At 40.7% G+C, this 15,158-nt stretch overlaps 1 protein-coding gene and 1 pseudogene across 2 annotated transcripts in view; both read left to right on the top strand.

The window, feature by feature from the left end:
- GRIA1 (glutamate ionotropic receptor AMPA type subunit 1) overlaps nt 1–15,158 on the top strand; it is a 277,064-nt gene that overhangs the window by 102,146 nt on the left and 159,760 nt on the right. The window lies entirely within an intron of this gene.
- On the top strand, nt 10,994–11,828 carry LOC129066733 (adenosine deaminase-like protein; annotated as a pseudogene).

The following is a 15,158-nucleotide window of genomic DNA, read 5'->3' as shown; positions in this document are numbered from 1 at the left end:
ACCCAGGAGTGGTATGAGAATGTTCAGTTTTAATAGATACTGTCAAATAGTTTCCAAAGTGGCTGTACCAAGTTATACTCTCACCATCAGTATGTGACAATTCTCATTGCTCCAAATTTTCTCAAACACTTGGGATTATCAGTCATTTTAATTTTAGCTCTTTTGGTGGGGGGGTAGTGATAACTCATTGTGGTTTTAATTTGTATTTATCCTGATTATTTGTGAGGTTTAGCTTCATTTTATATGTTTACTGAAATGTTGATAAGCATTTTAAAGTAATAACAATTCATGCTTTTTCCTTACTTTCTACTGGTTTGTCCTTTCCTTATTGTTTATATATGTGTTCTAGATGTGAGCCCTTGGTCAGATGTGTATGTTGCAAATTTCTCCTTCCTTTCTGTAACTTGCATTTTCACTCTCTTAATGGTGTCTCTTGATGTACAGAAATTGTTCATTTTAATGCAGTCCGATTCATCAGGTTTTTCCCTTTATGAATAGTTGCATATCCTGTTTAAGAAGACCTTTCTTACCCTGAGGTATTAAGATATTCTTCTATATTACTTTCTTGTGTCTTTATGTTTTCCTATTCTGATTAGCAATCCATTTGGAATTGATTTTTTGTGTATGTTATGATTTAGGGATCTTGCATTAGTTTTTCCAAATAGATATTCAATTTATGGCATCATTTACTGAAAAAAATCATTCTTTCCCCACTGAACAGCACAGGCATCCTTGTCATAAATCAAATAACTAAATATACAAATACATGGTTCTGTTTCTGGTCTTTCTTTTCTATTCCACTGACCTGTTTGTGTGTCTGAGTTTTAGATTTAACAGACGTGTTCATATCTTGGACAACAACTCTTTTCAACCTATTCTCCTTCAAAATTGTTTTCAATCTGTTGTTAGATCTTTAAACTTTCATATAAATTATAGAATCAGCATGTCAAATTATGAAAAACAAAAAAAAATGTACAGGGAATTTAACTAGGGTAGCATTTAACTTACATATCAGTTTGGGAGAATTGATATTTTTAAATAGTGTGTCCTTCAATCCATAAATATAATATATTGCTTCACTTACTTAGGTCTTCTATTTCTTTCAGTAATGTTTTGTAGTTTTTAGTATGTTTCAGAGACCTTGCGCATCTTTTGTTAGACTTATTTTCTAAATGTTAATGATTTTTTGATATTATAAATGGTATCTTTCCAAATATTGTTACAATGAATTGTTTTTGCTTGTATATTGAGACAGATATCATTCCATTTATGCCGATTTTATATCCAGTGACCAGTGGCCTTGCTATCTTAGTACTTCTAGTATTTTCTGTAGTGTGTTCAGGTTTTCTGTGAATACAATCATGTCACCTATGAATAATGACAACATTATTTTTTCCTTTGCCAACTTGGTCATGATATTACCTCCAGTATCCTGTTTACTAATATTTTAAGATTTTTTTTTCATCCTGATTGTGAACTAAAGTGCCTGTAATTTTCTTTTCTTAAAATGTCCTTGTTTGATTGGGTATCAGGGTTATGCTGACCTCACAGGAAGAGTAAGGGAACTCCCCCATTCTATTTCCTGGGAGAGTTTGTGTAAGGTGGGTGTTTTTTATTCTTGAACAGTTTTATAAAACTCAGAAAAGAGATCATTTGGGCCAGGAGCTTTCTTTCAGTAAAGCTTTAATTGTCTTTAATAGTTACAGCACTGGTCAATTTTGTCATTCATTTTGTGGCAATTTTGTCCATTCATATTATGATAAGAATTTGTCCATTTCATCTATTGTTTCAAATATCTTGTCACGAACTTGTTCATAATACCCTCTGGTTAACTCCGCTCTGTGGGTAACATTTGTAGCAATATTGGCTTTTACATTACTGGCACTGGTGCTTTCTATGCTTGTTTATCTCACACTTTTCTTAGATTCTTTGTTGATCGTTTCCACTGTACAAGTCTTACTTCAATAATTTTTACAGTTTCTTTTTTCTTCATGTTTAGTTTGTAGGGTTTTTTCAAACCTCTTGAAATGCATACTTTGTTCACTTTTTTTTTTATGCTTTCATATAATTTTTAATATATGCATTTTTAAAGCTTTACATACCCCTCTAAACATAAGTTTAACTGCATTATTTGTTCCTTGATTTTTTTCAGACTTACAAACTTTTTACTTTTTCCTCCCCTATTACTTTGTAAATTAGACAACATTAACTTCTTTCAGTAGTTTCACTAGAGATTACATCATTCATTCTTAATGAAACATTATTATTGACTGGCCCTTATACCCTCTTCCGAGACAGTGCAAAGACCTTCCAGGGGTGTCCAACCTGTGGCCTGCGGGCCGCATGCAGCCCAGGATGGCCGTGAATGTGGCCCAACACAAAATTGTAAATTTACTTAAAACATTATGAGACTTTCTTGAGATTATGTGCCGCAGAGTATGTAATGTTTGGCCCAAGACAACTCTTCTTCTTCCAGTGTGGCCCAGAGATGCCAAAAGGTGGGACACCCCTGCTAAAACATTTCAGATTTTTTTTCCCTTCCAATGTACATGCATATTGTTGTATAATTTTTGTACTTTCAAACTCAACAATATATCATTATTGTTGCTGTTGTTTTATTCAATCCATATTTATATTTGCCTGTATATTTATAATTTTATTCTTTTTTATGTCACTCTGCATTTCTCAGATTCCATCTGGAATAACTTTTCTTCTACATGAATAATATTCTTTAGTATTTCATAAGTGTGAGTCTGTTGCTGACAAATACATTTCCTTTTATTTGTATGAAAATGTCTCTTTCACATTTTCTCTTAAAAAATTGTGTTGGAAATAGAGTCTATATTTGTAATTATCTTCTTTTAGCACTTCAAAGATATAATTGAGTTGTTCCTTGTGGAGAGTCAGCTGTCGGTCCTATCGATGACCTTTGCAGTGATCCGACTCCCACCCCTCCTTCATTCTGGATAATTTTAAGAGTTTCTCTTTGCCTCTGGTTTTCAGCAATTTCATTGCGTGTGCTTACATGTGATTTCTTTTATTTAACATGCTTTGGATACACTGAACTTCTTGAATTTGGGTCTTCATGTTTTTTATGAGATTTGAAAAGCTCCTGGCCATTATCTCTTCAGACATCATTTCTGTATCCTCTTCTTACTTTTTTTTCTTATGACATTTATTTATACGTATGTTAGGGTTTTCCACTGTAGCCTCTATCTTCCACATTCTTTTCTGTATGTTCCATCCGTCTCTCTTTCTCTGCTTTAACCCTGTTTTCATTTGATATATCTTGAGGTTTACTAATTCTCTTTTAATTTGCACCCAGTCTGTCATTATGCCTATTAAATTCTTGATGTTAGTCTTTGTAATTTTCAAGTTTGAAATTTTCTCTTGATTGTTTTAAATGGTTTTTCAATAGTCAGCTGGAATCATCAGCCTTGTATCTTCTCAAGAGATAGTAAGCATACTTGATTATAAAATGTCTGATTAATAGTTTGAGTTCCTATGGGTTTATACCTATTTTTTTTTCTTTCTTTCTGTTCCTTTTTATTTATATTATTTTATCTTCTGGTACAACTGGTTATTTTTATTATATTCTGGACATTGTATTTGCAGATTTTTTTTGTAGAATAATTTGAGGCCTAGGGTAATGTTATCCCCCCCCGCCCCACCATCAATATTTGCCTTGTTGTACCAGTACTCTGTTATCATTCTGGTCTAGTTTCAGAGACTTGGCATCACCACCCATTTCCAGTTCATCCTTAACTCTTGTTGGGCAGCTCTTCTTGAATTAAACCAGAGTGATCATTTAATAGCCTCTTTTCACTGCCACCACTGTTTGGTCCCGAGCTCTAATCCCCAAATTCGTATTCTTGCTTCCTCTCAATTTAGCTGTTTCCTCTAGAATTGGTAAATATGTCCAGGGGAAAAGTTTGCTCCAAATACAAGGCTCACCTCCCTGGGTTTCCTCTAGCCCCAGGTTCTGGCTCTGCAATGCTTTACTCTCCTGTTAGCTCCTGTTCATCTTCAAGCAGATGTCCAGCTTTTCTAGTTGTTCTCATTGGGACCATTGGTCCAAATTACATAGTTTCTCATTAACACAAGTAGAAGTCCCATGCCTTCTGAAAAACTGACAGATGTATCCACAAGAGGCTGGAGTTGGGCAGTGTTTCTCCCCTTTAGTTGGGTCACTTCTCATTTACATTATTCCAGCCACTGTCAGCACTTGGGGTTGAGATTTTTGCCTTAAATCCTTCCTAAAACAAAGTACAAGGTAAACATTCCAGTAAGGCACTACTTGACCTTCCTGGGTTTATGTCTTCTAAATCTGTCTTTATAGACTTGGGAAATGAAGGTTAGTTTTCTTTGCGTGGTCCGGTTTTTTTAAACCATTTTTCCGGGGAAGAGTTCCTAAAGGTTTGTAGTGTTGTTATCACTCAGCTGCCCGTGTGCATGGGAGATCTGAAATGTCTAATGGGCCCAGAGCTGCCCTGTGAGGAGAGGCCGCCAGACTGTCCTCCATGGCAGAACGTCTGCACTGAGAGCTGGTTTCTAGTCTCAGCCATGATGTGCGACCAGGACAGTGTTGAACGGAGATGGCTTAGGAACAGACGGCGTGCATCTCCCACGGGGTGTGGAGTCCATGTCCAGGGCAGCTGCAGTGTGAGGAGGATCAGTGTCCTCCTGCGCTCCAAGTATGGTGAACACAAAGCCACAAAAAATGAGGTGGAAATTCAACTCTCCCTCTCAGTGACCTGGAAACCTGTAGGCCTTGTCTTCCTACATAGGAATGGAGGGAAGCCTACAAGGACTTGCGAATTCCCCAGGGAAGAGAGAAGTATGTGACCCTAAAAACAAAACAAAAAACTGTCCTTTGCTCAATCTAATTCAATGAAAAAACTCTGAATGGAGTTACTCTATGCAAAATAATCTCTACCTCCAGGGAGAAGTCGCTTTTCCTGGTTGTGGCTGAGGGTGTGGTTCTCCAGAGCAGGCCACCTGGATTCCAATTCTGATTCTCTTTCACATTAACATGGTGACCTTGGGCAAGTATTTAATTTTTCTGTGTTGCAATGTCCCCATCCTAAAATGGGAATAACAACGACATTCACCTCAAAGGGTTGTTGTGAAGATTTTAGAAAACAGTGCATATAAAGTACCTCGAACAGTGACTGGCATAGAGAGGAACTCAAATAAAAACTGTTATGTGTAATTAAATTTATTTCATTAGTGCAACTATTTAATAATATTTAACATGTTTATCTTGTACCCCTCAGCGCCCTGGGTTTCTTATCTCTGTTCTACACTCTTTTACTTAAAGTTCTAAACAGGCTGTCTTCAAAAGACTATTTCTTTCTTAGTTGAATGTAGGAATTACACTGGGAATTTCCAAATCTTGCTGCTCATTTCAAAAAGCTTTCTGAAAACATAAATTTCTAGGATCCACCCACAGAGTTTCTCAGTTAGATCTGGAGTAGAGCCTGGGAAGCTGCATTTTTTTAAAAATGCTTCTAGTGATTATGATATGCAGCCAGTTTGAAACCACTGGACTGTAGTGTACCAATTGTTAAATAGTCATGCATTTGCAAACTTACTGTTAAATAATCAGTATCTATTAGCTATGGTAGGAATATTTACACCATAGAAACTAATGCAATTTTTTTCTGCTGGAGAGCTGGTTTGCTATCACACCACAGGCACAATCTTCTCAGCCATTTGCATTCGGAGTATCTCTGTCTGGCCTGGAATTGTTCAGCACTCAAAATCTCCACTGTTCTCTGAGGTTTGACTGATTGCAGTTTGGGTCTCCTGAGCAATGGGCTGCGGTGCAAAGGGCTTTTAGCTCAGCATCTCTGCGGCCGTCATTGAACGCATCTATTCCCGGCAAGGCAGAACTGGGAAACTGCCTGCTCGGTGGAGCCTCCAGGCCACAGATGTGTGAGAGCTGGCTCTCACAGATTTCAGAGCTTCAGGCGGCTTTTTAAAAACCATGCTTTGCATATGAAAATCCAGCTTCTTGGCTTCTCTATTAGAAAACATGGAAAGATCTGGACCTGTTTTTCACTTGACAAACTTTGGCTAGGGTAGAGTGAGCACTGGCAGGGGAGAAGTGTTCTCTCACCTGCCCATTTGCTCCTTTCTACTTCCTGCTGGGCCTGGAGCTGGCAGCTCAGGAAAACGGTGTGCTTTCCCAGAAAGGGCCCCAGGCCTGGGTTCAGGAGACAGGAGCCTGTCATTGTGATTCTGCTTTTAACTCATTGTGCAACCTTGGCCCAGCCACTCTCCCTCTCTAAGCCTTAGCTTCTTATCTGCAAACCAGGGAAAGGCTGGCCTTGTCTGCCTCTCCATAATGTTGGAATGATCTGGAATAGGATAGTGTGAGCCCTTGATTGCCAGCTGGAGAAAAATAAGGAATGACTGCTAAATGTTGATTTCTTATGTGGGCCTGAATGATTCCAGAATAAGTCCTGATAAGAGAAAAATCCTTGAATGCATTGGAGTGCTGAGAATGGAAGGGGAGAGAGTGTCTCATGGAGAAAAAAGCACACCAAACAGAAAAGCTAAACTTGCTGAATCTGCAGTCTTCCTGAGAGAGCTTGGGGAACATGAGAATTTGAAGATGATATTATTAACCATCCCTATTTTATAAATAAGAAAATATGGGCCCAGAGGGAACATAAGCTTGGTAATCAGATCTGTTTATCAGTCCCAGAAACGTGTGCCTTTGTGCATGTTCCTTAACCTCTCTGAGCCTCTGTTTCCTCACGTGTAAAATGGGAACATTACAATTTATCTTGTAGTGCATTGTGAAGATTCAATTAGTTAACGGTCTGTAAGTACCTAAAACATATTGTAAATGTCCACTAAACAGCAGCTGCTATTCTTAACTCAAATCAGGCATAGGCTTATTGAAACACTGGCAAACTGGGAAGTAGTTAAGAGAATGAGACATAATGCAAATGGATATTTCCTTACCAGAAAAGAACTTTTCATAAACCATAAGTGGCTCCTTTTACTTCCTGTTGCACTAAAATAACTCAAATCAGTATTTTTTTCCAGTATCTGCCACAAGATATATGGGATAGCCTACCATATAGGCCCACAGTAACAACAAGTTCTGAAAGCCAGAGATGGTATTAACATTCCAAAGTGTTTGCAGAGTGGGACCAGTGTGTGTTTTTCCTTCATAAATCCTTAAAATTCAGCCCTACTCAGTTGGAAAGGAGAAATCCAAGCCAAAGAACACTTATTTATTTTTGATTTTCACTGCCTTGCATGCATCTTTTCACCTCCACATCTGAATATCACGGCAAGGACTGCCCCGCCTCCTCTGAGCTCCTGAAGGCTGGAACAAATTAGCATTCTTGAAGTCAGTTCTTCTTTTTTGGACTACACTCCTTTTTCCTCTCCCAACAAAAATTTCTGTTCCAGAGAGGACTTTCTCAGCCACTCCTTTCCTAATGCAATTCTGTTTGATTTCCACCCAGCAGCTCCTGAAAGGAGCCGCTGAACCATGCCTCAGCGAGCATTTCAATTCCCGAGCTCCAGCTTTCCAGCAGGAGCTATTCCAGACGCATCTTCATATCCAGTAATCATGCATTTAACCAAAGTGATTGACATATCATTTTTTTCCCCTTCTCCAATGTTTCCAGCCCATTAGTCTTATTTGTCTTCCTTGCAAAGGCCTCCCCCGGTTTGGATTCCTGCCAAATCAGTGAACGTACAAATACATGCATAAGTCAAACACACCTACACGCATATAGATGTAATAGGTACCAAGTCTGTATCTGTGTTGAATATTCAACATTTCCTTTCCAGACTCCATGTCTCCACAGAAGTTTTAGTCATCAGCTTCTTTTCTTCTTTCTTACCTTCCTGTCTCCTTCCTTGTTTCCCTCTCTTCCTCCACTTATTTCTTTCTACTTTTCCCAGAAACCCTCCTTTTTAGGGTTAGCCATCATAGAATTTCATATTCTTTAATGTTAAAGGGGCTTGAGAGAATATTTTATTTTAGACTTTATTTATTTTTAGAGAGGGGAAAGGGAGAGAGAAAGAGAAGGAAAGAAACACCGATGAGAGAGAGAAACACCGATCGGTTGCCTCTCATGCGCGCACCGACCAGGAAGTGAACCTGCACCGAGGCACGTGTCCTGACCAGGAATCGCACTGGCAGCTCTTCGCGTTACAGAAGGACTCCCAGCCCCGGCCACACCGGGCAGGGCTAACAGAGTATTTTATATACTCCTCTCCTTTACTCTTGAGAAATCCATGCCAGAAGGAAATCACATACCACCAATGGCTTTCCTTTGCCCTTAGGGTAATTTTCAAGATCCATAGCCCCCACCCTGCACTGCACAGTCAGGACCCTGGCCCCCGCGTCAGCTGCCTCTCCATCAGTTGGCACCATGAAGCACTCAGCCCTGCAGTCCCTGCCCGGGGTCTGGGCAGGCGCTCTCCTCTCCTGCTGGACAGGTCTTCGCACACAGGCGCACAGGCCTACTTCACCACTCAACCTCCTGCTCTTTAGGCCCCACTCGGATGGCGCTGCTTAGGCCACCGCCCCTGCCTATTCCTCGCCTTGGTGGCGCTCATCACAACATGCAATTGTGTTCCTTTACCTGAGTGTTTAATTGTTTAATGTTTCTCCACCTATTAAAAGATCTACTTAAAAAAGAAAAAAGATCTACAGAAAAAGAAAACCAGATCTCTAAGGACCATGACCTTTCCTCTTTTTCCCACTATTTTGTCAGTGCCATATACAGTGCCTGGAGTCTGATAATAACAATGAATATTAACAATAAAGTCAAAGCATCTGACATTTTTTGAAAATGTGCTAGTTTCGGGCACACTGTTCAAGGATTTTTTTTTTTACATGCATTAACTCAGTTAATACTTACAACTACCCTGTGAGGTGGGTAGGATTATGATCTCCATTTTGAAGGTAAGGAAGCTGAGAGGTCAGGTCACTCACCCATGATTAACACAGCCGGAAAGCAGCAGAGCTAGTTTCCAACCCAGGCATTGACTCTCAGGCCTGAACCCTTAACGAGGCCATGTTGTGCCTCTACTAAGCACTTCATTAATAGTTACTGAAATGATAAATGAAAAATATATCCACACTGATTAGTAGCAAAACTAAGCTTAAAACCTAAATTGCTTGATTGATAAGCCACCCCTCTTTCTATTCGAACAGACAGCCTCTCATGTACCAGCAGAATGTAGCAGAAAAACAAAAGCCGATCAACAAACCCTTCTGCTGCTGATAAGCACTATGGGAGGGACCCCGTGATGTAGATTGTGGAGAGAAGTGGAAAACATAACTTTAGATTCAGGTGGGACCCAGTGGCAGATGGAAAAACACTGAATTGGTTGAAGAGGTCTTAAGATAAGGAATCAGGTTCTCCAGAAACATCAAGTGGATTTACAGTTATGATCACCAACAATTTAGATCATTCTTATGCTTTGGATGATATTTTTCAAACCTGATTCTAAAGTGTCAGTAACCATCCATTTTATTAAAACTGGTGATGAGAATTCAAGGACAAGAGCTCCAAATGTGTGCTTGGCTCACTGCTGTATTCACAACACAGTGGAACAGTGCCAAGCTCATAGTAGGTACTCAGTAAATATTTGTTGAATGATTTCATGGAAAATGTGTATCAGCAAATCCATCAGTAGGCACATACTGAATATCTGTTATTAAGTCTGTGTAGTTCAAGACACAATGAGGAATACAAGGAAAGTGAGTCAAGTTCCTGTCATGGAGCGGCCAGAATCTAGCTAGACCTAGTAAAACCTGCCACTATCAGAACAAGCCACTATTATTGGGGATTTGCTTTGTGTAGGTCCTGTGCTATGTCTATGTACTATTAGGTTGTTTCTTATACTCACAGCAACCTTAAAATGATGGCATTACTGTTAATCATTTCCAGACATAGAAATTGAGGTTTACAGATGGTAATTTCTTTTTTCTTTTTCCAAAGTCACAAAGCCAGGAAGTGGTGGAGCTAGGATTTGAACTCAGCTCTGTTTGACTCTGGAACCAACTATGCCAAATGTATTCACCTCATCATATTGAGGTTACCAACTATGGGTGAGAGGGATGATGGGACTATACGAGTTTGCAGTGTAAGAGGGTAGGGGCAGGGACAGAAGGAGCAGTGCAAGTAAAGCTCCTCCACATTTCCAGGTGAGCATATGCTTACCTCGGTCTGACATGTTCCCATTCTTCACCTGCCACAACCCTGTGCGGTGTTTGGGTCCTGGATTCAGTGACACTTCCCCCTGAAAGGCTTCACAAACCCTGGATGGCCGGGTTAGCTATGCCCTCCTCTATCCTCCCTTTGGAGCCTTTCCTGACTGCTAGTCTTAAATCCTTTCTACCCCACACTCTAATCACCTGTGCTCCTCCAGGATATTTTATCCTAGCACGGTACCTAGCATATATTATTTACAGTACCTAGCATTAATTATTTACAAAATGAAGGACTTTTAGATAGAAATTGTCACCAGATGAAATTCAACTAATGTACAAGAGAATTCAAAAGGAGGGCATTTGGGGGCATTAAGTGAAGCTTCAGGGCAAAGGACCTCTGAAAAGTTGAGTTGGGGAGGATGCACAGACAGTGCCACACGGCTTGGACATAGTAGTCACTATGGATGAGTGGCACACCACGTGCAGTCCCAGAACTATCAATGAGGCAAAGGCTTGTGTGCATACCACAGGCAGCCTGGGACTCTTGCTTGGGGGCCTGCTGTGATTGGTTCTCTGCGCTGCCCCTGCCTGATGCTCGTGGGCTTCTCAGGCCCATGACTGGAGTCCGCCACTGTGGTAAAGCTGAGCCCAGGCCTACATATACAGCTAGTCCTATTAAAATGTGCAGAAGTCATCTGAAGAAAATTAACACCACAAAATTTCCTGACCAAAATACATGGTATTTGTATCAAGAACAAAAGTGTTTGGAGAAAAACCTTTTTGTTCTGCCAGATTATCATGGAGGCAGAAGAGCTATAGCCATGGAAGGCAATCTTTTACTCAGAATTACCTGAAGTGAACATTCGTGCCCAACTGAATGGACCCATTGGTTCTGATGCCATGAAATTAATAGCCAAGAAGCCAGGTCTTAAAAATCCATGATTGCAAGACTGACTGGCAAGGTTAAAAAAAGGACTTTAGAGGAATGTTTCCAGATGTTTTAAATTATTCATCAGCTTACTACTGTCCCTGGAATTACTCTAATGGTCACAAAATATGTCATTAAAGAATTCACAGATGATGGTGTTAAGTCCTCGGAACTTGACAAGGAAGTTTCTCAACAAGGAGCACGCCCAAAAGGAAATGTTACAAGAATGACCAAAAAGATGTATGTGTAAACCAGGTATGAAGCAGTCCAAGAAAGAAAACATAGCCACTGCTGTTAGGTATGTGACAGCAATGGACAGAAGAGGTGGCTCTTCCATCACCAAGGAGACTGTTACATTTACTGGAGATTTCTTCCTTTCTACTGAGGGTATAGTTCTTGGCCTTGACCTCAGCAGAGACCCTGCCACAAGGCAAGCAGAAGACTTCTCACTAGCTCTTCCAGGAGCTAAAACGCAGGTCTGAAGTTGGCATTGCAATTTTCAGAGATTCCAAACAAAAAATAAAAATAAAGAAAACACAAGGGCTCTTAGATGTGCTTCCTGACAGAGTCGGGCACGGGGCATTTCTCAACCCTCTCAGGGGACAGTGTTGCCAGGCAATACCAGACACTGCCGGCCAAGGCTTAGGGCTTCGGGTTCTCCAGACAACCTTCTGTCCCTCTGTCCCATCTCCCCGCAGCCTGTAGACTGCAACCTGTGTGTAAAGTAATACTGTTCTAAAGATAAATATTATTTAAAATATTTTAAAATAAAGTGTAGTTGGGGGGCATGTACTCATTTAGATTCCTGTCTCTGGTTTCCTGGATTGTGTGAACCTAGGCAAGTTACTTACCCCCTCTGGAATCTCAACTTTCTCATCTATACCTTGCAATGATAAAATTTGGATTGTTTGAAAGATGAAATGAGGTGATACATTACAAAGTCAGCAGCACACCCTGTTCTTTACATACACCCAAGTGCCTGTCCTGGCCATTGCTGCCGTTGCTGCTACTTGTCTAGTATTATTGGGCAACGTTGGAAGAATAAGGCATTTCGGACAGAAGGAAACTTCTAAGTAAAAGCACAGATGTATAAAAAAGTGTCCTGCCTTTAAGCATAAAGATGATTCCTGGCATTGACCAGAAAGCCTGTGGACATTTAATGCAGAGAGATTCCTATGAGCCAAGGAACCAAATACTCAAAAAATGAGCGATATGGTAAAATCGTGTTCCATTCCTGTTTTTAAAAGCTAAACATCAAAATGACCAGTCCAATGTGTGCCTGAGTCCAGGATGTGCGGCTTTTCTGCTCACCGTACCAGCGAGGCTCTGCAGGGGCTGCCATTTTGTTCTCAGGAAGTAGGTGAATCAGCCCTTGGGTCCCCTGGGAATGTGGGCTGCTGACACTCATTCTTTCTAGGGAAGAGTGGTGTGTCAATAGCCAACTTTTTTTATTTGGAAGTATGACACCAGCGTTGCCTCTATTTCTGGCCATCTAGTCGCTTCCTAAGGTTCGCCAAGCAGAAACAGAAAAAGCTGTGATGCAGTCCATGCAACTGGGATCAGGGAGAGCGGGTGTGCAGGAAGACATGGTCCCTTAACTGGCCTCCTTGTCTTTGAGTGAGCCACTGACTTTCAGTCCATAACACCTTACAAAAGTAGCCAAATAAGGTGTACTTAGAGGTAGGCCATTCCTCTCATCTCATACCTGCAGTGGGTCTCCATAGCCGATTGGTATTGCTTATCGTTCTCTTTATGTCTGTAATTTGAGTTTACCATCCTTTCTCTCTTTTTTCCTTTAAGTCCTGCTGATTCACTCTGCTCCTGCCCCCCTAAACAGCTGGCAGAACTGCCTACCTACCCCTCCCGCTCGTCACAAGCACACTATGTTTTTGGCTTCTGATTTTCCTCAAACTGTCTCTTCAACTTAGAATGCCCACATCCTATTATGTAATTATCAAAAGAGCCTAGATCTATGTGTGGGATGGAGGTAGCAACAACCTGGAAGTAACATAAGATTATTTGGTTTTTGGTATATTGGTTCTCATCCCAAAGATACTGTATTTGGTTTGAAATTTTGTTTAATTTTGTCACTTTAGAAAGAGTGAAAGTGGATGGACTAGAAATTTCTGCAGGGCTAGGACGGAGGGGTTGGTAGGTAGAATCTAGGGTTTAAACTTTCTAATTAAGAATATTACTACTTACGGGATAGTATGCATTTTATCTTACACGTATTTCCATTTCACCAGCTTTCTGCTTCAAACAATCTTAAAATTTTGCAAAACATCAAGTATATAAATACAGAATAAAATGTTTTCTAAGCCAGATGAAAGAACTGCATCACTCTTGCACCCTGCGGGCATGCTGACTATAAAGCCGTATATCTGAGCTAAGTGATTTAACAGGCTTTGTCATTGAACTTGGTCATTGGTCACTGAACAACAGATGTCAGATAGGAAAAAACAGCAGGTGAGTGGAGACTGGAGGAGTGGACAGTGGCTGCTGACAAAGGGAGGAACAGACGCTGACAAGAAAGGAGGGCTCAGCAGAGGCTGTAGACTCACCAAGTATGAAGCTGTCTGGGAACCAAAACAAACAAACAAAAAATAAAATACCCTGCCATCTCAGGAGCCCTTAAAGGAGTTATCAGCTACACTAATGCTCATAATTATTAATCAGCAACCAGATAGCATATGCCTTCTATGCACCAGGAAACTGAGGAGAATAGAGACAAGGATAAAATACGGTGCCTAGCTCCAAAAGTACTTACCATCTGTGACACTACCACTGCCAAGGTAAAGTTGTATATGTTAAGCTCTTTTTATAAAAGCCAGGTCATATATAGAACTAGGTTTTCCTCTTCAAAATATTTAAAATTATTTACTCACAAAAGAAATTTGTTTACTACTTTTTCAAAGATGCTATTTCCTGACAAGGCTACTAATGGACGCATTTCAGAATAATGACCTCACTGTGTCACTCAGCTGTCTCTCTGTGCAGATTTAGATAACACACAGCCACGACCTCACTTAGGCCAGGAGCAGGTCTTAATAGCTTGATAAAACTATGCTCAGAAATGCCGTTTGGTTTCAACTGTTTTCCCTCTTTACTGATAACTTCTTTAATAAAAGGAAATGTCTCACTCAAGGTGCTTACTTTCCCCAAGATTCTGGAGGAATGGGGCCATTGCAACGATGAGTCATTAGACAAAATGAGAGTTGAATCCTGAAATAGATAAATCAGGAACCTGCAAACTCAATTTGTATTTAAGTCATTTGAACACTTGGGTTATCTTATTCACCAAGCCAGTCACACAGAGTCAAGGAGTCTGAAGATCTTACTCACTTTCAAAAGGCTGATTTAGGGCACTGTTCCTGTGGGCAAGGCCTCCACTGCAAAGGCACTTCAAGAAGTTCTAAAAGATGGGTGCTGTGTCCGCTGAGAGACCGGAAGGGTAGTCAGGTCATGACGTGGCCCCTGGTAATGGGGAGAAAGACAGGTTGCCGCTCAGATAACAGGGAAGGTGTAGGTGAGGGTGAGTGAGCATCAGGGGAGCCTCATCAAGGCAGCAGGCAGACCAGGAGCAGCCACTTACTGAAAACGGAAAAAGGAATGTGTATCTTCACCTCACTGTCCACAAAATTCCTTTTAGAAAGAGAACAAAATGAGAGTAGGAAAAAATTGAGAGTGGGAAAACGCTACAATTGTTTGGCCCTTCTGGATGCTTCGCTTCTGAGGCAGGACAGAACAAACATGTTGAAAACACTGAATTTGGAACCAGGAAATATAAGTTCAAGTGTAGGCTCTACAGCTGACTGTTTGAACTCACTGTTGACCTTGATTCCTCAAGGTCAACATTCCCCTCTTCCAGAGTATCCACCTCTTGCCCAAGAAATAAGGCAGCGGTCCCCAACCTTTTGGGCACCAGGGAACAGTGTCGTAGAAGACAATTTTTCCACAGACCGTGGCTGGGGGGAGAGGGACGGTTTCGGGATGATCTGAGTGCACTACTTTCAAGCTCACCTCCTACTGTGTGGC

Source organism: Pteronotus mesoamericanus, unplaced genomic scaffold (genome assembly GCF_021234165.1).
Source record: "Pteronotus mesoamericanus isolate MK-2021 breed Mesoamerican mustached bat unplaced genomic scaffold, CSHL_Meso_final contig_2, whole genome shotgun sequence".
NCBI classification, from domain to species: Eukaryota; Metazoa; Chordata; class Mammalia; order Chiroptera; family Mormoopidae; genus Pteronotus; species Pteronotus mesoamericanus.
The sequence above is the reverse complement of the archived record's forward strand: the minus strand, read 5'-3'. Positions and strand labels throughout refer to the sequence as shown.